Below are 25087 nucleotides of genomic sequence, written 5' to 3'. Positions count from 1 at the left end.
TTTAACGCCAACCAATGTTCCAAAATAATTTTGGCGTTATATCGAGTTGGCGGTATAGTGAGGGTGCCTTGGGTTTACTACCAAACTTAATTTTTTTTTTTAAATTGCTGAATGTCAAGAATATGACATATATGGGCTCCGGTTCAGCGTCGGACTCTTCTTCCTGGTCATCAGTCGTTTCGTCGTGAATCTGTTTAACACTTTCAAGAATCTGCTCGTCGCTGATATTAGCAAATGTCTCTGCTTCGTTGTCAATGTTGACAAACTCATCAACATCCATTCTCAGCTGTTCGTCGATTGAAAGCCGGCCCGTGACGTCACCAACCAGATCTCGCAACGCTGTCGTTTCATTGGCTGGTGCTTGGTGCAAGTCGGAAATGAGGGTCCCGAGGAACAACCCCTGTGTGAATCCAACAATTTTTGATGGTGGTGGCAGTGACGATATCCCAAGCATGTTTCACAAAACGAATGCCGTCACAACGCTGAAAAGTGATTGGCTATATCTTGTTGACTTTTAGTTGAATTTATCTTCGAGTACTGAACAATTTCTCCTTTTTTAACCGCGTCTAATATGATACGTTTTCGCTTTAAATCCATTCTTTTGTAATAAAATGCGTTACCGGTGTCGTCGCATTTATGCCAACGCTAAATAGCAACTTAACATGCGGCCATGGTCGAAATATGCTTGAGCATAATAAAACTTACCTAAAGTTTGTTTATTAATTAAACTTGAGTCGTTGTTGCCAGCATTTCAAAGACCCGACAGAACAATCCGCGATTGAAATAAAAAAATCTAATGCACGCCTCTGGCACGTGATCACTATAGCGGCTGTTCTTTTTTATACCGAGTGTTCATTGGACACAAACACCGCGCCTGCCTAAACAATTCTAGCACTTACATCCGTTAATTGCTACACAATAAACAAAAACAGATTCAGTGTGTACTGCCAGTGTACAACGGAGTTAAGATTTCCCCATTCAACAGATCGCTAGTAATTATGCCACACCTTTTTCTCATTCTTCTCGTAGCCTTTGACAAGAACATAATGGTTATCTTGATGGTGAGCGCCCGTGGGTACATCTTTAGTTCAAACTAAATATTGTTGATATCTTTTAATGCTATATTATGTATATTTGTATGTTTTATGCTGTTATGTCAAATTATTAAACAAAATGTACCATTTATATATTTATAGGTTTTCCCTACGGGAATAAAGAATCTCTAAACCCGAGTCGTGTTTTGTCATGAACTAGCAGGGGTTACATTATGATCCCCTAAATGTAATTTTTCACATGGACAACATATTTATTTGTATTCAGCAAGCCTATGTTAGAATAGAAAAGAAAACATCTGTTTTCAAACAATGTATATACAAATATATATAATGTTTACAGGCATCGAAATAAGAGGCGACCATCTAAATGGAATTTTGGGAGAATGATGTTACGATCTCGAAGAGGAATTTGTATATTTTTAAAATGTATTTTAAATAGTTAAAATAAAAATATATATGCCTTTAGTTCGGTCTAAACTTGATTATGAGTGCATTGTGTATGGGTCAGCACACAAGTCTTACTTGCAGATGCTATATCCTATACACAACCAGGGACTTGGGCGTTGTCTTGGTGCTGTCAAAACATCTCCTGTTGAGAGCATGTACGTCGATACACACGAACCTAGTTTGGGTGCTAAACGTGCAAAGCTTTCTCTGCAGTATGCCACTAAGATTAAATCGATGCTAAAACATCCTGCACATAATGGGTGTTTGATAACAAATCTATGAAGTTATTTGATGCGAAACCAAATGCGATTCGAACACTTGGTCTTCGCATTAAGCAGTTTTTATCCGTTTACACCATTGATTTAACAGACATTTTGGAAACGCCTTCATATTTTATTTTGCAACCTTGGTGTGATACAAAAATTGTGCATCTAAATCTTGTGCATCTAATGAAAGATCGCACAAATGCAGTTATTTATAAACAATATTTCATGGAAATCCAAAAGCGGTACTGTGATTACATTCCTGTTTACACAGACGAATCACGGGATGGGAATTCTGTGGCTTCTGCTACAGTTTTTCCATCAGACGCAATAATTTCCATCAGATTGCCGATTCAGCATCAATCTTTACTGCTGAAATTTAGGCAATCATTAAAGCCCTGGAACAGATTAAAGATTTATGTGCATCAAAATATATTATTTTTACACTCACTTTCGTGTCTCCAAGCTTTACAGTACATGCAATTGGAGCATCCCTTAGTTAGGATGGTGATACGAAAGTGTGTCTTTTTATCAATTGCCAGTAAAGATGTTATATTTTGTTGGGTACCCAGCCATGTTGGCCTTAAGGGTAACGAAAAGGCAGATGTTGCTGCCAAGTCTGCTTTGAACTTGCCCCGTGTCAATGTTGGTGTCCCCATCAGTGATTTAAATTTCATATTAACCAATATATCTTTTCGACTTGGTAAGATGACTGGGACGGTGCGGTTGAGAACAAGCTTCATTCTGTCAAGCCAGTCCTGGGAGAGTAGCAGTCATCCTACAGGCGGTGCAGGAAGGATGAAGTAGTCTTGTGCCGTGCCCGCATCGGCCATACGTATTTGACGCATTCATTTATTTTAAAGAAGGACCCTCCTCTTCAGTGTGAACATTGTCAGTGTACACTGACTGTGCGCCACATTTAAGTAGTGTGTGATCATCTCAAGCCGACGAGAAATGATTTATCAAAGATAAGTTTCAAGACAACAACATGATCTCAATACATAATTTATTTTCTAAACAGGTATATATATATGGATTTACTAGGTCTAATATAAATGATGGTTAATGTAAATGTGGCAAATATTTTGGGTCACGGCTGAATTACATAATATTTTATTGGGCTGCCGACAACACCATTTATGGCGAGCCCCAATAGCGACAACATAATACAACACAACTGGGCTGCCGACAACACCATTATGGCGAGCCCCAACAATCAAATACCGTATTAATAATTTCTAGCAGTTATTTCCCTTTGACCCTGGGAAACAGAGGCCAAAAGTGTTTTAACTGTTAATATTTACTACTCATCAGTTATTTCCCCTTGACCCTGGGATGACAGAGGCCAAAAGGTTTTTAACTGTTAATAATAATTCCCCCCAAAAATATATACATATGTACATTGCCTATACTGTTACTTTAAGCAACCTGTAATCGCCATGTGTCATGTAACCCAACCGTGCCATGTTATAATAAAGATAATAAGTTAATCAAATCTATTATTTATAATCCTATATAAATATTTCAAAAGTTCCAAGATAGCTTCTAATGATGTCTCCGATAGTCATTAATAACTAAACAGAAAATATGATATGTAATCACATTCTACAAATTTGTGACTGTTTCAGGAATATCACTGATTGAATATGATTGTCACTTTGCTCTACGAACAAGTCCAGCAACACACTAAATTGAGAAATATCCATGAAGGTCTCGCACTAAAAACCAGGGAAAAACACTAAACTTTGACTTTGAACATTGTGTAAAAACCTCCGGAAAAGCGATAGACCACAACACAAAACATGGTGAACACAAAACACAGTGTTAGGCTGCTGCATGTTACTATATGTCCAGACTTCTTGCAGCTTCACAATCTGGCACAGATCCAAGCTCTGCAACAGCATCACTGCAAAAGAAAACACACAACAGCAGTATCTTTCTATCTTAACACATTCTCAACAATGGGTGGGAGGGATGGGTTTATTTACTATTTTTGTGCCAAATTTTTTTCAAACTGATATGGTTGGTTTCAGACAAAGGAATGAAAAAGGGCGGCAATAAACCGGATATTATGCTCGTTGTTACTCTGACCGCTGCGAACAAGCCAGTGTTTGAAACGGGTTCTAAGCTTGCCGTAACATTACCAAATACGATTTCCCTTCCTTAGATAAATTCATCTATTCTGTAATTAATAGATGGTATTATCAAAGATAAGTTTCAAGACAACAACATGATCTCAATACATAATTTATTTTCTAAACAGGTATATATATATGGATTTACTAGGTCTAATATAAATGATGATTAATGTAAATGTGGCAAATATTTTGGGTCACGGCTGAATTACATAATATTTTATTGGGTTGCCGACAACACCATTTATGGCGAGCCCCAATAGCGACAACATAATACAACACAACTGGGCTGCCGACAACACCATTATGGCGAGCCCCAACAATCAAATACCGTATTAATAATTTCTAGCAGTTATTTCCCTTTGACCCTGGGAAACAGAGGCCAAAAGTGTTTTAACTGTTAATATTTACTACTCATCAGTTATTTCCCCTTGACCCTGGGATGACAGAGGCCAAAAGGTTTTTAACTGTTAATAATAATTCCCCCCAAAAATATATACATATGTACATTGCCTATACTGTTACTTTAAGCAACCTGTAATCGCCATATGGTCAATATCCAAGAATCTATTTCTGGCCATAGTGACCACCGCCACAACAATAATGTGGGGGAAGGAAAGCTTAAAGTTATATCACATAGCCGTGACCCCAACAAATTCAGTCCAAAGCATGACAACTGTCTAATATGGGTACGCCATATTACATCCAGATTTGAAGCTCTCTAGGGCCCCTTGCAAGGTGTTCAAGAAAATGGCTGTCCCTGTACTACTTAAATGCACTCCATCAGGTAGGAACAACGAAGGCGATTTAAGGGCAATATCAGGATACAATATGTATCCACCCCCAAGCCGAATGGCCTCTTTACCTGCCGCACTATTTATGCGCACCCGAGCTCTTTCCATGGCCTTATTATTCTGTGAATAGCGCCACTTCAGCCTGGGTAGAATCTGGGACCAGATAATTCGTGTATTTGGCAACAACTGGGCAAGAAATTGCAAGGTAGATTTTATCAACTCACGTAATGATGCGAGTTGAATGTTCCCCAGGTCATTTCCTCCACAGTGGATAACCAAATATTTTGGTGCGGGCTCATGTCTTGAGAGTAACAAAACTTTGTTTTTCAAGGCTCCCAATTGTAAACCGCCATAGCCCTGCCACCAGATGGAAATTCCGACTCGCCCCAGCCCCAGCTGCCAACCGCCAGGTCTGTTTCGTGCTTGAATCGCTGCCCTTTTTATTATTGAGGACCCCACACACCATACCCTTGAATCTGAAATAGTGATGTAAAGTTAGCTACAGTACAGTTAATCAAGGTTATTTGGAAGGTTGATCAGTGGAGAACGGATGTATCCCTTGTATGCTGTGGAAGTCCAACGCCCTGCCTCTTGTATAGCTTCCATGGAGTGACCAGCAGCCGAGGCTGCTGTAGCTGCTCCAATCCTAAAAGAATGAGCCTTATAATGCTGAGCATCCACCCCAATGCATTCAAGTGATTTTTTCAAAACCGCTGTAAATTGGTATCTGGTTAAAGGTGCCCCTCCGAAGTGACAAAACAAAGGTCCCTTAAATGCCGGGCGAACCCCCAAAAATGACTCCAAATTGGTAACTGGACAAAGAATGCCACCGATTTTTGAAATATGCACCGACACCCCCCTACCCAACTGATCAGTTTTTGAATACCTTAGCCTGAGGACCACCCCTTGCACTGTTCCATCAACTGTAATGTCACTGCTGGCAATAACCCTGTTATGGGCCTTTCCAGTTGATACAGCCAGTTCCCCAACTCTTAGGAAACCGAAAAATGCTAAAGTATATGCTGATGTGAACAGTTTTTCTTCATAAGAGTTGCTACATATGAGCGGCAATGCTGTAATAAGTCGAGCTAACAAATTTGATGTGATTGGCAATCTGGTGTCTGGTCTGTGTTTTACCCTCTTCATACCTTCCAATACCTTAACAACGATAAAGTTTTTTGTTGGATCTTGAAGGCCTAACATTTTACACTTAAAGCTTATGGCTGCTGTATATGCTCTGGCCGTAGCATCTGACAAACCTGAGATGGACAAAAATGCAATAAAATTAACAATGTTATCAACTGGAGGGGGCCAGACCTCCCTCAACTGATACCTCCCCAAGAATCGAGTAAATGAAGCTAACCCTGTGTCATGGGCTTTATGAGTATTTGTTGATACCGAGGCTCTCAGCAGTCTGTCAACTTCAGATTGTAGATCGACTCCCAGAAGTGGTCTGGGATGCTCTGTGGCTGATGATGTGCATTGGGTGCTAACAGCCGGAATCGTTGCCACTGCTTACGGGAAATAGCATCCGCTATACAATTGTATGAGCCAGCTACATGTACCGCACGAAAAATAATATTGTTTCGCATTGCATAATTAGGAATGTTATGTCCTTCATTATCTTGGATCCACGCCAGTGACTTGGCCATTGAAAGTATACCCACTGCCGGTTAAAATAAGCACCACAACCTAACTCGACAGATCCTGTACTATCAGTGAATAGATTTAAAACTGAATTCCCTGTCCAGGTACTTTCTGTAAAATATGTCTGCCCGTTAAAATTAAAATTCTGAAGCAAAGAAACCAATGCAACTATTTTATTTGCCGTTATACGAACAATTCTATTTATGGTATCTATTTCCAGACCCAAAAGTGTTAGAGTTGTTACCGGGCCAACAGGTTTTTCATTCGCAATTGGAACCCCAAGCTCCTGACAAATACTTTGGAAAGAGGGCATTAACTATTGGCAATGTTGAGAAGAGCTATTGCTTGCAAAGATAAAGTCATCCAGACAGTGATCTAATGTATTCAAATTGGTTTTCCTTTGAATCAACCAGTGAAGAAAGGTTGAGAACTTTTCAAAAACACTACATGAAATAGAACACCCCATTGGTCAACATCTATCAATGTAATATTGATTATTAATTTTAAACGCAAGCAAATCAAATTCCCCCGGAGATACTGGCCACAATAAAAATGCAGATTTTATATTCAATTTTCCTAACAAGGCCCCCATTTCAAGATTGCTAATCATTTCTATCACTTTATCAAAAGAAGTATATTTCACTGAACACAAATCTGGCTCTATGTAATCATTAATGCCTTCTAAATGTGGGTAAGATAAGTGAGTAATTAGTCGCCAACCCACATCAGATTTTGGTACTATCCCTATGGGTGAAACATGCAAGTTTGAAATAGGTGGCTTATCAAATGGGCCAATGACCCTTCCCAATGAAATTTCTTTTTCGATCTTTTGTTTTAATTCGTTTTGATGTTGATGAGCAGATATCAAATTTTTACAATCTGTCCGCTTACGAGAGTCCTGTGTACTGTAATGAAAAACCTTTTAAAAAACCATTAGCTAATTCAGAGGCTGTTTCTTTCAACGGGTATGATTTCAAGTATTCCAGGAGCATATTAATTATTATAGGGAAATTGCTCAGTTCCCAAACGTCTTTGACCATCCTCTGTATCGCATTTTCCATAACCAAGGCCGTAGATGGGTTCCATTTTGTTCCCCTGCTGTTTGTTGGAAAGGCACGAAATGTAGAAGTGACACCCGGTTTTTGAGCCCGACAGGACACTAATGGATGACCCCCCCCCCCCCCCCCCACACTTGATGCACATGTGAGAGTAATTACATGCTCGACATAAACATGCTGCCTTATAACTGAAATCATAGCACTTGTTGTGCATTGCACTGACAGCTTGTTTCATGGGAACAATGGGTATGGCTGGGGCAGACATGTACAACAGCCATAACTCGTAATCAATCTTTCCCCAAGAGCTTGATAGGTCCACACTTTTTCTCAGACGAAATTGCTCGTCATAGACTTTCCACCCTAGCCCACCAGTACGCAATGCCCCCAGCCTGATATCATGCATATATTTCAAGAGCTCTTGAATCTTGCTTCGATGCACTGCCACATAAATACTAACGAAGGTTAAAAATGCATTTGTCTAGGCGTCTATGTAATTAATTTTCTTACTTGTTTTTCATTTTTGTGATTAGCTGACCCCCCTTCCCCGATAACCAAAATTCTATCGTCTAAATTTGTGTTCTCCAACAATGTCGCCAAATCTACATACTCTCCTTTAATTATTTTTCTTTTGTTGCTGCGACCACGTGCAAACCAATCATGGTGTGTACGTTCTCGATTGGCAAAATAACTGGTTCAAAAGTATTACCTTCCAATAAATTTGGCTGTACAGCATTCGGTGGGTCAGCCATTGTTGTAAGCCCCAAATGTCCAGAACTGTCCTCCGACGCCAAGTCGATTCCCTCACGTTCGGTTTCTGGATGCCGAGGGCTAGAAATAGCCGTCTTTTTTGCCTTTGCTTTCGTCGTTTTCGAACTTACTGAAGGTCTCTTCGATCGCCTCATTTTTTCGTTACTTTTTTTCTGCCAATTTTTTTCCAGCTGATAGGGTTGACTTCAAACAAAGGAATGAAAAATGGCGGCAATAAAAACCGGATATTATATTCCTTGTTACTCTGACCGCTGCGAACGAGCCAGTGTTTGTAACGGGTTCTAAGCTTGCCCTAACATTACCAAATACAATTTCACTTCCTTAGATACATTCATCTATTCTGTAATTAATAGGGTATTATTATTTGGCGGGGTGGGGTAATATCAATGTAATGGGGATCAATTGGTTAATATAACTTTGGATTTGTAGGTGATAAAACATACTGACGCCCTGAAGCTAAAATCAGAGGATTGATATTATATATCTTTATTTCACATAGAGATCTGGAGGGGCCATGCTCTGCAGTTGGAAATATACCCATACGGTCATTACCATACCCTTGTTAATGCATTTTACCTCATATTTAAGATTTGATATGAGCTATGAAAATGTTATATCAAACTTATACCTATCATAGGGGGTTCACACATCGCTATGAACTAAAGTTATCTAACACCAAAGGAAAGGTTCCGATGTATATGAAATATGGATAGACTGATATATTTGTCCCTGTAACTGCTGATCAGGTATTGAAGGAAAACAATAGACGAAAGAAATGAGAGCTCGTAAGCTAGCATCTCAAGTACTCCAACATTTAATCGTTTTGCAATTAATGATTTCCACAGAAAAGAAATACTGATTAAAATAAACATTTGTATGACAACGATGTGTGTTCTTATTGCTGTTGTCCAAGATGATAATTCCACAAGTTACTTTAATATTAACCAGAATGCAGATTTCACATTTTGATGAATGGTTTCAGTATTTACAAGGGCAGTAACTGATGATCACTGGGATCAGTACCTCTACTCGTATTTGTATATGTTGCCTTGGTTTTATAGATACATCTGGAAAACATACAAAGTTATCATTCTTGATATATGAATCATTGCTGATTGATTATAAAAATGGAATATGTGATCATAAATGGTTAAAGTTTATCAAATCTGTTTTGGATGACGTTGGATATAGCAATGTATAGATTGCACAGTGTAACCAGCTACCAGATGTAAATCTATTAAAACAAAGAATTATTTTAAGATTACAGGATCAGTTCTTACAAACATGGAACAATGAAATTGTTAATTCATCTAAAGCATCTTGTTACAGACTGTTTAAATCAAATATTGTGTTCGAGACATATTTAACCAATTTAGAGAAAAAATATTGGTTACCACTATTACATTTTCGACTCTCAAATCATTATCTTCCCATTGAAATAGGCAGATGGAAAAAAATAACTTTAACAAATAGAACATGCTTTCTGTATACAAATAACGAAATTGGTGATGAATTTCATTATATAATGTGTTGTCTTTTTAAAGATGAAAGAACAAGACTTCTGTCAAAGTGTTGCCAGTCTAGACCAAATGTTTATAAATTTAGAATGCTATTTGACAGTAAAACAAACTGGTGTTCTCAGAAAGCTAGCAGTTTTCTGTAAACAAATTATGCATATCCTTAAGTCCCAGGGCTGAAATCTGTTTTTACAATTTCATTTTATTTGTATATGCAATGTATGTCTTCAAATGCAAGTATGAATCCATAGATATACACTTGTTTTATCTGATGCACATTATTATGACGAATGTGCCATCTTGTCATTTATTTATTTATTTAATTATATTTTTACAATGTACCTCATATGCCGTTGAATTACGGTCAGAGTGTAAATAAAGTTCAGTTCAGTATGATTACACGAACTAGTCGATGGTGCACTGTCTACCATGCAGATGTTCATCAGTTGTTACATGGAATCCTTCGCAAATGTTTATGTGGTAATTTTATGGTCAAAAGGTCCAAGCCTCAAAATTCAATTCAGGTACAATCCTTGGGTTGAATGAGAAATATCACACATACTATTTACAGCATATAAAGCCTGCAAGGAAGTGAATACTGATCATAAAGAATGACTTGCTACCAATACCAATACCCATTGCTTAAACAAACTCAAGATCCACATGTACCTCAGAAATTACTCGGGAAGTCAGTCTTGATTGTTGATAGACAGGCATTGGTTCAAAGTCCAAAACACGAAGGGAACAAAATGTTTGAGAAATCTGCTGACGTGTTTCTGATCGTTCTAATATTTGTACTAGGTTAAATTTCATTATATTTCCTAAAACCAGATTTTTTCGTACGTACGAAGTTATTTGAAGACAAACTCCAGTTTGGGCTTCTTACAAATATTAAGACGACCAGAAAAACATTGAAAATAAAGACACTGATATTCTAAATAAGAAAACATATTTAATATGTACGTTTAATCGTAGAAATATTTTATTAGTCGGAAACATGTTACAATGCAGCAAACTCGGGAATGTCCTTTTAACTAAACTAAATGCACAAATTAAAGATATACAAACCCGTGAGAAGGATGTCAGTGTCTCTTACTGAACAGAAAGCAATGTTAAATTAACTACTTTCCTCTTTAAAACCTTTTTTTAAGGCTGTATTGAATGTAAAATGGGTGGGTGGGTATGTGGTTTCACCGAGGAAGATGCAGTGTAGAGTAGTAACACTGAGATAAATGTTGAACAATAAAGACCATCAACGAGGAATCGGATACCATAATAGTAGTTCATGCAAATCTATCTGACTAAATATTGTCATGTATTACATGTCATTACCATACAAAGCGTGCTTACATGTACCACTCTAGACCTTCTATCACCTTGAGCAGTGGATGGACTCTTGAATTTACTAAACTTAATAATTAATGCAAACATTTTAAACTAATGTGTCAGTTAACAGCAAAAAGATAAAAGAAAGAAAAAAACTTTAATAACTAAAAATAATTTTACACTGCTTAAAACAACTAGGGTCAGTGCCTTTAATTTAACTTGACTTTCCGCTATATTGATGGTCTTATATCATTCAACAATTAATAGCAGGATTACATATTATCTTCCGTTGATTTACCCACAAGAATTAGAAATAAAAGAAACTTTTAAATGTGTTAAATGTATTAAATCAGTTTCATACCTCGATCTATGCATAGAGATTGACAGCGACACTGGCCTCGACACTAACTTGTATCACTTTTCAATAGTCAGTTCTCCCTTCATGTCAAACAATATACCTACTACCAGTTGAGGGCACTCAAAACGTTTTATAGTAGACATATGTACTAAATACGATTCATCACTGGCCAAAATGATGGCTTATGCTATTCCATATTTTGAACTCTTTTTTTATCGTTTTAAATGAAGCGAAGATTATATGTTGTGGTTGCATTACTCATGACGGGTGCAACCGGCGGGGCAGGATATGCTCACCTTACGGGAACACCTGATATCATCTGCGATGACAGTGAGTGCATGTCATCACAGCTATATTTATTCCAATGAGCTCTGCCCTGTGTTAGTTTTGATTTAGTAAATAGTCTGGCAGTCTTCTTTGTGGCAGTACAGAAAGGATACATTGTCCGGTCGAAATCTCCTTGGTAGCGGCTGTCCTCCTACAGACGAGGCGCTAGATAGAAATTAATGGAATCAAGATCTCTTTTTCTAGACATTAACACTATGCATTAAGCCTGCCTGGATAGACAGCAAAAATATATGTCCACGACTACGTGCTTGAAAATATCTTTAAATGAATGAAATGAAACTATTTCATTTCAACATATTCTGGTGCTTATATCCAATTAAGGTTCAAGCACGCTTTCCTGGGCACACACAACCAAGCTATCTGGGTTTGACACTAAAGACATTAATAAAATCTCGCATTTATACTGATGGACCCCTGAACGTGCTGTAACCTCACCGTGGTGCAGAGGTGTAACATTATCTTTGAGAATGGCCAATACAGCACAAAATTGAAATTTTGAGTAAAAGTCAGTATCTATCTGTGATATTTGTATTTTTGCTTTACACTGTTTTTATTTAAATCTTGAATTCTTATATTGATGTTGATCATGACTTACTGTTTGCATTTACCATAGTTTGACACCCAATAGCCGATGTATTTTTCGTGCTGGGGTGTCGTTAAACATTCATTAATTCATTCATTCATTATACTAATAGAAAGAAATAAGGGATCGCACAAACATAAACAGGAAAAAAGTGACTGCATCCTGAACTCTCATGCACGGTGTCAGGAAGTGAACTGTTCAATCTCACATTACTGACATTCAGTTTCTCATTACATCTTTGTCCTTTATACAGACATTAGGATGTAAATAGTTTCTGAAATTTGATCCTGGGGCTCTACAGCCTGATGGCCCTTTTTGCGACTCTCACGTGACAAAGGATATAATACAACCAATCGAACGTTGAAGAAGAAGATCAACAAAGCTAAGTGTTCCCTTTTTTCTTTCTCAGTATATATAATATAAATTTGGTTTGGTTTAACGCCACCACTAGAACGCATTGATTTATTTATCATCGGATATTGGTTGTCAAACAGTTGGTAATTCTGTCATATAGTAGTAAATAGAAAACCCGCTACATTGTTTTTTTCCTTTAGTAGCAATGGATCTATTATATGCACCATAACAAAGACAGGATAGCACATACCACGGCCTTTGATATACTAGTAATTATTACCAAATGTTTGACATCCAATAGCCGCTGATTAAAAAAGCAATGTGCTCTAGTGGTGTCGTTAAATAAAACAAACTTTAATTTTTTTTTAAAAACTGATTCCAATTTCATTTCTTTCTTCTTCTTTTTTTTCTTCTTTTTTCTTTCTTTTTTCCCCCACTGCCCCCTTTCCTTTTTACTCCTTTGAATTCCATCTCATTTCTTCCCGATCTGGCAACCCCTCCTATCTTTCAACTTTTTTTCGCTGTCCACCTCCACATCCTTGTCCTTGTCTCTCCAACCGTGACAGGTGCTTGTCTCCCGTGGCTATCAGTGCCACACACCTGTCATTTCCCATCAGCTTTTAGCTGTGGGCTTTGTGCGACCAATTTGGAGTGTTCAGTAGTTACTTCTTGCATTGTTAAAAGGCACTTGTAACTACCTACTATGCTCTCTTACTACCTGCGGTCGTTAGTTAGTGCCGTGGGTCAGACCAGCTTTATTAGCGGCAGAGGACGCTGAGACAGGTGGGCGATTGTGTGACAGCTCAGAAGACAGAGTCGAAGGAAACTGACAGAAAGGGTCGAAACAGATTGAAATCGTAGGAGAAATTGGAAAGTTTCTTTTATATTAAGATAATGAGAATGGTAGGCAGAGGCTGATAGATGAGAAATAATGAATGCATTTGTGAGCCAGCTGTGACGGTATTTGAACCACAGCTTGATTATCCAGCAACTTATCCACTAGACCAGGGAGCTCACTTCCAATGTCATTTCATTTTAACTTATTTTCGTGATTATAACCAAATAAAAAAACCCTTTACTTTTATATTTCAATTGAGACTTTGGAATAGCTGTTGTGTAGCATAATATTTTATATATTTATCTACATCCTGTTTTGTCTTAAAGGAGTTTGTCACGGGGATCCTATAATACCCGTAACTGAATAAAACACGATTATCCAAATATCTCTTCTAACTGTATATCTTTCAGATCTCTCTGTATCGGGCAGTCCAATACCCGAGTGGCTCGGCTCTCGGTATATCAGAGTTAAGATCTTATATAAATATATATAGCACGTTTAGTTCACTAGAAAACACAACAAAACACAATACTCTTTGGAATCTGTATTAACACTATGCTGACAAATGTACTTGCCGCAGTAGTTAATTAACAACAACAATATAATAACACCCCAGAACTAATCACTTAATTAGTTAATCAGACTTACTGTCGCCATTTCGCCAGCAATACCCCGATCGTAAACCGAACTACCGAAGGTATTACGTAACTACTGGCCACATGGCCTCCACATCTGGTCTAAGTGCATATTGGGACTGCACACGGCCCACTAAAACAATTAACATCGCCACAGGCGAAAAGATAAGAGCATGTTTCGTCACACACACCCACCTCAAAAAGGATATTTCCTCTACTCTAGGAATAGGGAAATATACTACATTTAAACAAAACAAAATGTGTGTTAACCGACGCATCCGGGCATTTATAACACATAGTGATAAGGTGACTACCAGTAATCACACTGAGTCTCTGAGTCCCTGGTATACAATCAAATATATAAAAACAAAAACAGAAATCAAGAACGTCAACACATTATCACAACGTTCAACTTCGGGACAGGGCATCAGCGATTACATTAGATGTGCCCTTGATATGTTCAATGGTAATTGGGAATTCCTGCAGAAGAAGACTCCATCTCAAAACTCTCTGGTTGGAGGCTTTCATTCTGTGAATGAAGGTAAGCAGATTATAATCAGTAAAGACAACCACTTGATGCAATGCCGATTTCACATAGATCTGAAAATGCTTCAGAGCTTGTACCATGGCCAATTCTTCCTTCTCTATAGTGGAATAGTTCACCTGGTGTTTGTCAAACTTTTTGAAGAAGAAACTTACAGGATGGTCCAGTCCATTTTCGTCTTCTTGGAACAGCACAGCTCCAGCTCCCACGTCACTGGCATCCGCAGCCAGCTTGAAAGGCCTTCGGTAGTCTGGTGCTGCCATCACGGGAGACGAGGAGAGCATCTGCTTGAGACGGTTGAATGACTTCTCGCATTCGTCTGACCACTGGAACTTCGATTCCTTCTTTAGCACCGCACGTTTTCCAGGTTTTATCCGATAGGCATGCTGTCGACTCGGTGTAGCGTTGGGTTCCAAGCGCACATCCTGGATTAAGGTATTGGTAACTGTTGGAAAGTCCTGACAAATGGAAACATATTCTTGTATCAACGTAGTCAGCTCTGCTCGCTGGGGGCTGTCAAGGTGCAAGTCCGGATTCAAGTCTGCTAGAATCTGGCTGTTGGTTAATTTGATCTCTGCAGTCTTGACGTCATCACAGGAAATTGAGTTACTCTCAGTCTGGACAGGTAACACTGGAACTATCGACAGTCTGTCAAAATAACCTTTTAGCAAATTGATGTGACAATACCTACGTTTCCTAACCCTATCGGGAGTGTTTATCACATACCCTGTCTCATTAACCCGTTTGTGCACAACATAGGGACCGAAATACCTGTTCTGCAATGAACCCCGTTTAATGGGAAGGTACAGCAGCACCTTATCCCTGGTTTAAATTCCCGACTCCTAGCCTTCCTATCAAACACTGATTTTATTTTGCTCTGAGCATAGCTCAGATGCTTCCTAGCTAGTTCGGTCGCCGGCAACCTCCTATCTCTAACTCTCTCATTCATTAATACACCCTCAGTTAACAATGCAGTGCGAGCTGCCAACAAATTTGGATCAGCCCCCTGCTCTAGGATTAACTCTTGTCTATTACAAGGTAAGTCCCCTCTATCAAACACAACTGGTTCATTTACCCTCTGCGGGAGGTCAACAGGTTCCCCCACATTTAGTTCCTCAGTTGACTTATCTACCATTTTACTAATAACCTCATCCACTCCAATTTCATGGCTCACACACGTATCAGACAAATCACAATTTTCCTCTGGGTCTCGTGCTACCCTTCCGGCCATAGCCCTAGTCATTACACACGCAGGATATCTAATCTCATCAACCTCACACTCTTCTATTGGTAAAGGGCTGTCTTCAATTAACAATTTGTCACCTTGCGGCTGGCAACACTGACTAGTCAAATCGTTACCCAACAAAACTCCTATGTTTTCAGCAGGCAAGTCCTTCACAACACCCATAACGACTGGTCCCGTCACAAACTTCGAACACAAGAAAACGTTATGTAACCAGACAACCATTTTTTCTCCAGTAACCGAGGTTAAGGCCAAACTACGTCCTGTATCTGAATTCTCAATACCAGCTAAGCAATCTGACGTTATAAGCGACTGGGTACACCCTGTATCCCGATAGATTGATATTGCTTTAGGACTCAACGCTTGTTTCACATCACAAACCATACCAGTGGACACATACAGGTTTACTTTCTCTGCCATGGGACTAACCATTAACTCTCACGCTAATGGAGCTGACCTCACTAAACCGACCACTTGCGCATTATCGCGTTTCCTTTTAAAACAGTCCCCGACAAGATGGTTATCCTTTTTACAGTAACTGCAATGTGGACGAAAAGTTCGTGCATTGGCTGATAATGCAGGTGTATCCTTACTTTGCACACCAGGTGCATTCCTTGCCTGACTAGCTGACCAACTAGATGACTCTCCCCAATAGTTACTTTCCCGGGAAAAATCTGGCTGAAATTTCTTTTTACCACCTTGTTGTATAGAGCTACCCTGTACTGCCTGAGCATTGTGTATGAACACGTAATCATCTGCCACTATGCCTGCCTCCTCTATTTTTTTGATATCACGATCCTCTAAATGAATACGTAAGCTAACTGGTAATCCATTTTTAATGTCCTGTAAGATCAACAATTCCCGTAACTCGGTATATGACCCTACCTGATGACAAATCACCCATTTATCAAACATCCCTGCTTTCTTAGCCACAAACTCACTATAAGACTGGCCCTGCGTTTTTCTCAACTCGCTATACCGTAACCGATAATCCTAAGGTCGTATCTCGTAAGCCCTCAACACTGCAGACTTAACTAGGTCGTACTGACTTGCTCGCTCATCACTCATTGAATTATAAGCTACGCTAGCCTTCCCCTTAAACTTAGACACGGCTAACAATGTCCACTTAGACTGCGGCCAATTTAGCTGCTTAGCGGCCCGTTCAAAACGTTGGAAGAACATATCTACCTCCTGGCCGTCAAATACAGGCACTGATCTATAAGCCTTTGACATGTTAAACCCATTTCCTGCCTCCCGTCTAACTTCTTCAGTATTCAACTTTAACTCATGTTCCACTTTTAATTTTGCTAACTGGAATTCTCTATCCCTATCTCTCTCTTCTCTCTCTCTATCTTCTTTTTCTCTATCTCTCTCTATCTCTCTTCCTCTCTTCTCTATCTCTATCTTCTTTTTCTCTATCCCTCTCTTCCCTTTCTCTCTCTCTATATTCTTTTTCTCTATCACTCTCTTCTCTTTCTCTCTCTCTCTTCTTTTTTTCTATCCATCTGTTCTCTTTCTCTCTATATATATTATTTATCTCTATCCCTCTCTTCTCTCTCTCTCTCTCTCTCTCTCTCTCTCTCTCTCTCTCTCTCTCTCTCTCTCTCTCTCTCTCTCTCTCTCTCTCTCTCTCTCTAATGCACGTTCTTCTGTTTCGTACTCAAGCTTTTTAAAAGCTAATTGTTGTTCAATACTCAACTCATTTATTTCTATCCCTGGAACAATCTCACTTTCTTCCATAACAGGACTATCACCAAAAACTTCCTGGATAATTATTGTCTTTATATCACCTAATGTTTTAGCTGATGTTAAATCAATTTCTCGCTCACTCGCGATTTCAACTAATTCGGCCTTACGCGCTCACTTAATCTCCACTACACTGAGCGTAGGCCTATCCAGTAAATTCTTATCCATGTTTAGATATGACGCACTTATTATTATTTTTTTCTAGTGAACAACGTTGCTACTTCTAGTTAATTTGTAAAAATAATTTATAAAGCCCCCATTTACAAACAATACTTTTTAAATATGCATGTCCCGTTTCAGATCCCGGACGAGCCCCCGATTTTTACTCCTGTCACGGGGATCCTATAATACCCGTAACTGAATAAAACACGATTATCCAAATATCTCTTCTAACTCTATATCTTTCAGATCTCTCCGTATCGGGCAGTCAAACACCCGAGTGGCTCGGCTCTAGGTATATCAGAGATAAGATCTTATATAAATATATATATATATATATATATATATATAGCACGTTTAGTTCACTAGAAAACACAACAAAACACAATACTCTTTGGAATCTGTATTAACACTATGCTGACAAATGTACTTGCCGCAGTAGTTAATTAACAACAACAATATAATAACAACCCAGAACTAATCACTTAATTAGTTAATCACTAGGTGACTAGTTTACACAATATTCTAATCACTTCACCGTGATACAACACACACACGTGTGATAATTGAGAAACGCTGCCAGGGAAACTTAATTAATAAAGGAATTACAACTCTATTCCTAACTGGTTAATTTTTAATTAACCCTTAACTACTCATTCAGTAACCTTGTAATACAGACTTAATACTGGTACATATCACAATAAAGACAATAACCTACAGTTTACCTAGGTCCTCTAGGATGACAGGCTAAGATTTATCTTACCAAATACTCGTATAAAAATATTAGAACAGTGAAGTCTACAATTTACTTCGTCAGATTACCGAAAACACTGTCTAAAGAATATTGGTATAATACAGTATTAAAATATTTAAAGTCACATCAATCACATCAAGGTTATACAACAGAGCAGAAATATATATTTACCAAGTCCAGTCGGCCTACGTTCCCCGGGAGCCTTCCAATGATTCTCCCCGATATATCTAAAATCCTGTCTATTTATTCAAAAATCTGAGAGACAGCGAATATCGCCTAGGGGCACAGCGCGGTACCTCACCTATCATGTGATATTCCCACAACTCCCAGAGACGGGGTTTTTTTCTTAGATGGTCAGACTTACTGTCGCCATTTCACTAGCAATACCCCGATCGTAAACCGAACTACCGAAGGTATTACGTAACTACTGGCCACATGGCCTCCACACCTGGTCTAAGTGCATATTGGGACTGTACACGGCCCTCTAAAACAATTAACATCGTAACAGGCGAAAAGATAAGAGCATGCTCCGTCACAGAGTTGTTTTAGCTTGGGATGGGGGATAAATTGGTTTATTCTTTGTAAAACTGACTTGTATATTACATCATTTTCTTGTATACCCATTGATGAGAATATCGTGCGTTTCGTATAGGTAGCACTAAACCAAAACACTTCTGGCTAGGTCAAAGTTCGAAATGCACCGAACGTTTGATAGAGACGTTAACACCTGTGATTGGTTATAAATGTGAGTGTGTTGATTGTGAAAAAAAAATGAGCCATGGAAGGTACCATTTTTTGCAGTTAATACTTTGAGGTAGGGGTTGTAGTACTGATATTTGATATTTATGGGCCATAGTTCGGTTGATATATTGCATATAGTGTCTATGGGATTTTATTTAGTATAGTCTTACTTATAATGTTCTATGTTGTATAATGTTCATAATTTAAAAAAAAAGGCAAAACAAGAAAGAACTTTGTGACGGAACATGCTCTTACCTTTTCGCCTGTGGCTATGTCCATTGTGTTGGGGGCTAGTGCAGCTTGGTGACGTAATACCTCCGCGCGACCGTGCCCCCTAATACACACCCAGACCCGGTGTGGAGGCCATGTGGAGAGTGGTTACGTAATACCTCCGCGCGACCGTGCCCCCTAATACACACCCAGATCAGGTGTGGAGGCCATGTGGAGAGTGGTTACGTAATACCTCCGCGCAACCATGGTACCTCTACCGAACTGCAGACGGTCAGTCTGGACATCTAAGAAAATAAACCGTCTCTGGGAGTTGGGCTCGCTTGTGGAAATAACACAACATAAGATTCGGTCCCGCGTACTGTCTCCGGACCAGTCTGGGATTTTTATAATAAATAGCTAGGATTTTAGATATATAGGGGAGAAACATTGGAAGTATCCAGGGGAACGGACGTTGTCCAACTGAATGAACTATATTAGTTCAGACCGGACATGGTAACTGTATATTTCTGCTCTGTTGTATAACCTTGATGTGATTGATGTGACTTTAAATATTCTAATACTGTATTATACCAATATTCTTTAGACAGTGTCTCCGGTAATCTGACGAAGTAAATTGTAGGCTTCACTGTTCTAATATTTTTATACGAGTATTTGGTAAGATAAAGCTTAGCCGGTCATCCTAGAGGACCTAGGTAAACTGTAGGTTATTGTTTTTATTGTGATATGTACCAGTATTAATTCTGCATTACAAGGTTACTGAATGAGTATTTAAGGGTTAATTAAACATTAACCAGTTAGGAATAGAGTTGTAATTCCTTTATTAATTACGTTCCCCTGGCAACGTTCTCCATTATCTCATGTGCGTGGGTTGTATCACGGTGAAGTGATTAGAATATTGTGTAAACTAGACACCTAGTGATTAACTAATTAAGTGATAAGCTCTGGGTTGTTATTATATTGTTGTTGTTAATTAACTACTGCGGCAAGTACATTTGTCAGCGTTAGAGTTAATACAGATTCCAAAGAGTATTGTGTTTTGTTGTGTTTTCTTGTGAACTAAACGTGCTACATATATATATTTATATCAGATCTTATTTCTGATTACTCCTAGAGCCGGGCCACATGGGTAGTAGCTTGCCCGATACAGAGAGATCTAATAGATATACAGTTAGGAGAGATATTTGGATAATCGTGTTTTATTCAGTTACGGGTATTATAGGGTCCCCGTGACAAACTTGAACCTTGAAAAAGGCTAGGTTAACGAGTACCATGAAACATTCACGTGGTCAAATAGATCGCTAATTATTAACGGTAAAATTACTATAATAAAATCTCAGATTCTGCCACTTTTCATTCACTTATTCACAGTTCTACCTGATCCAGATAAAATATTTTTCAAAAGATTAAATACAAAGTTTTATAAATTTATCTGGTATGGTAAACGTGATAAAATTAAAAGAACAATGCTTATGAATGACTATAAAAATGGTGGACTTAAAATGATTGATGCCATGTCATTCTGCAGATATCTAAAAGTAAAATGGATAAAGCGACTACTAACATCAGATGGTTTGTGGCAGAATCTTACAAAAACTATATTAACTGACTTTGGTAGTGAAACTATTTTCAGCTTTCACAAAAACCAATTACTTAAAACCGCAAAATGTATTTTGGAAAGATGTAATTACTAATTATGCACTAATTAGACAAAATGAAATTGAAAGTGTAAAGCAATTTATAAATGAATCGTTTCTCAATTTTATTCCGCCTAAACATACAAAACTGTTTCTACATTGGCACAATCAAGGCTTGAAACAAATAAAACGCGTACTTACTGCAAATGGTGAAGTTAAACGATTTAATTCGATACAACAACAATTCAACCTATATGGCAATTATTTATTATATTTTAGACTAATTAATTATATTCCAAAATATTGGCTTTGTAGAATAAAAGGTCATAGATTAAATATGGAAATAGCTGAAAGTGATCCATTAATAACAAAAATACTAAACACTAATGATAACAAAATTATATACAATAGCTATATTACACGTATTCAATGTTCTTTAGAAAACATTTGTCACAAGTGGTCCCAAAAACTCAACACCACAATCACCGAAACCATGTTATCACAATGCTTTGAACTTGTACGAAAAACCACCATCGACACTAAGATGCAAAATTTTCAGTTCAAACTTATACACCGTATATTAACCACGAATACTTATTTGAATAAATGTGGCATACTAGCAGATAATCTATGTACTTTTTGTTCGAATGAAGCAGAATCGTTAGAACATTTATTCTTCACTTGTTAGACAGTTGTGTGTAAACTTTAAAAATTGGTTTGAGATCAAAACAGGTACTACCTTGAATTTAGATATCTGTGTTATATTACTTGGAGGTCCACACTTAAGTATTTTATTAAATCATTTAATTTTAATAGTGAAACGGTACATTTATAGTTGTAAATATACAAATCATTCTCTAAATTTTATTGAAGTTGTAAATATAATAAAGTATCACAGAAATATTGAAAGATTCATATTGTCAGAAAAAGAAGATCATTTCACAAGTAAATGGTCTAATTTACAACTTTAGTCATTTAAAAGCGTTATTTCTCTATTCCTCTTGTTATTGTTTTCAAACCCATTGTACTTACAAATAACACAAGTTCTAGTATACGTATCTTACACCTTTAAACACCCATCATTTGGATAGAAACTATTCTTCCGTCATGTTTATCCTTCCTCTCCATTTTTCTGTGCCCCTATCATAAGTTTTTTTTTATGCTCTTCCTCTTCTTCGTTAAAAAACGTGTTGTCCTTACTACATTAGACACCCACTTTAAACAGTTAAAAACAACAACGACAACAACAACAAAACCTTTTGGTTGTCGATAAACCTTTCTTTATGTTCTTTTTTCCCCTTCCTCTCTGTGCCCCCCCCCCCCCCCTTTTCTCATTTTAAAATGCGTAAGTATGTATGTATGTATATGAATACGGTTGTGCAGTATATGACAAGAAATGTAATGAATATAACTCCCATACATATCACATATTGTTTATATACATAATATGAAATATAAAACCTTTACCGTACCGTTATACAGATACGCATAATCATGTTATAATTTTATTATTGCTGTATATTGTAAGACGATGATTCAAGGCACCCCAACCGTGACATTGCCAGTGATCTGGGAGTAATAAAGGTTTAGAAGAAAAAATAAGAGAAGAGTACCATGAAACAAACAGACACTGTTGTGTTAAAGTTACATTCTCTGGTTACTATATTATAACATCATGTACAAATATGAAATACAAGCTCAAATGCACTTTTAAAAAACTCGTGTGTGTTCCCTATGAACGGAGATCGCCAAGAGTATACGCTTGATTCGTCGCCTGTGCCGCCATAGCTCGGCAAAGCACAAACGACAGCCTGTTGTCAGTTTCAGTTTCAAATTGTAGGGTTCGTCTCAAAAAATTAAAAGAGAAATCTTGCGCTGTACGAAGAACGTTCGGCTGAGGATACGGTACTAGAGTGTTTCGTTAAAACCGGTTTGATCTTGACAACGTAATATTGACAATCGTACTTTCCGATTTCAGAATTAATCTTTTATAAAGTGTTAGTAGAATTTTCAAAGTTTAGTTTGTATACTAGTAACACATTAATCATTATTTTTAAAATAAAATTTACTAAAGTAGACAATGAACGTTTTCACTTCTTAATTTTACGTGTTAAAATCGACAAATTCAAATAAATATTCTTTCGTTTGAAAAAGGGTAAAGTTAGGGGAGAGTTTAACGACATCAAAGTTAGAGCATATTGATTTAATGATCATCCGACGCCATACAACCGTAAATAAAATGTGTTGAGTGCGTCGTTAAATAAAACATATCCTATCCTTCCTTCCATCTGCTGTTGGATATCTAACATTTGGTAATTTTGACATATAATCTTAGAGAGGAATCGGGTGCATGTGCAGGGGGAGGGTATTGGAGGTCGAAACCCTTACTTGCCCAAGCTTAAAACAAATTGAAATGTATTTTCTGGGGGAGCATGGCCCCATACAAACCTCGCTTAACACAGTCTATGACCCCAACCCCGTTGAAATCCCTGCACACGTGCCTTGGAAACCCGCTACATTTTTTTTTGGGCAAGGGATCGTTTATATGTACCATCCCACAGACGAGATATCACATACCATGGTCTTTTATATACCCGCCGATGGGGATCGCTCCTAGACTGACCGCGCATTTAAAAAAAACACCTTTTTAGGTCTAAGTAATGAATACAAATAACATATAGTCTTGAAAATGTTACGTAAATCGAACACAGTACCCTCTTCTTCTACCCCTAGAGCGTTACGTAATTAGTAACACCCCCTTACATGTAACGCGTATGCCAACAGCTGGCCACTGTCAAAATTTCAAGGCAAATCCCCCACTCACCGACCCCTGGAAAGGTGTTGTACCATACCTCTATGGATATAAATATGTTTTGGAGATATGAGACGACCCCTCAATCAAGACAGTTAAATTTGTTCAAAAATTGCGAAATCTCACGTGATCTCTTGTTGGGGAATTCCACACTTGTGATAAGCCAATGAAAACTGATATCGGTAGGAGCCCGTCAAAAGTGTCCCATTTTTTAAATACTTGCTTTGATTTTTACCTGGATAAGACAGCGTAGTGAAATCAATGCGGAGTGCGGCGTCATATATGCACCAAACGTAATTGGATTTTTTGTTCTATATGCTTAAATAATAAAAATATTCCGGATACTGCCGCTTTAAAGGGTCACGTTTCTACCTCTTTACAACAAAAGACGGTTTCAATTTTGTTTATATTAAGTGGGCAGCAGTGCTGGATTAGTCATAACACTGGCGCTGAGATCATAATCAGATCACGTTTAACAAGCGAACCAACTTTTGAAAAAAAACTTAATATTTAGCGCAAGAATGCATACCAGTGTACCTTTAATAAGTAAAATTCGTTACGCCATTAGATCTTTAAAGAGTGAAAAACATTTATGGTAATGAAGTCGAATTAAATCAAATCAAATCAAATCAAATCAGTTTATTTATAAATACATGAACAGTATAAATGAGTTGTGCCATCTATTGTGGTCTATTAATACATGAAGAAACTAAACAATATGACAATGATAGAAATCGCAATTTTTCAAATATAGGCTTATATACTATTCAAAAACAATCAAAGGAGCACATACTAATTATATCTATGTAGATAAATTTTAATATTAATCAGGATTATATTTAATTTGTGGGTTTTTTGACATTTTATAAGTCCATGAGGAATATCTACATAATGAAATTACGTTTTGTTCAGTGATAACACTGGCGTAGGAAGCTGGGTTAGGGGGCATGTGCCCCCACTTTTCAAATAGTTAGCTTTATATTTGCTTTATAATAGTGTAAAAGTGTGTAAATATAAAAGTGTGCCCCCCCCCCCCCCCCCACACACACACACACACTTTATGGCACCTTCCTACGCCACTGGATAAACACTGATGC

At 37.8% G+C, this 25087-nt stretch overlaps 1 protein-coding gene and 1 long non-coding RNA gene across 2 annotated transcripts in view; both read right to left on the bottom strand.

Moving 5' to 3' along the window:
• The window catches only part of LOC121381694 (G surface protein, allelic form 156-like), a 111365-nt gene that overhangs the window by 25128 nt on the left and 61150 nt on the right, over positions 1–25087 (bottom strand). The gene's annotated exons all lie outside the window — the stretch shown is intronic.
• Positions 2758–6265, bottom strand: LOC121380584. Its single transcript, XR_005958962.1, has 2 exons — positions 6058–6265; positions 2758–5170 (listed from the first exon to the last, which is right to left on the bottom strand). It is a non-coding gene; the product is annotated as an uncharacterized LOC121380584 (long non-coding RNA).

This window comes from Gigantopelta aegis, chromosome 9, assembly GCF_016097555.1.
Source record: "Gigantopelta aegis isolate Gae_Host chromosome 9, Gae_host_genome, whole genome shotgun sequence".
NCBI lineage: Eukaryota > Metazoa > Mollusca > Gastropoda > Neomphalida > Peltospiridae > Gigantopelta > Gigantopelta aegis.
This window is presented reverse-complemented; position numbering and strand designations above follow the sequence as displayed.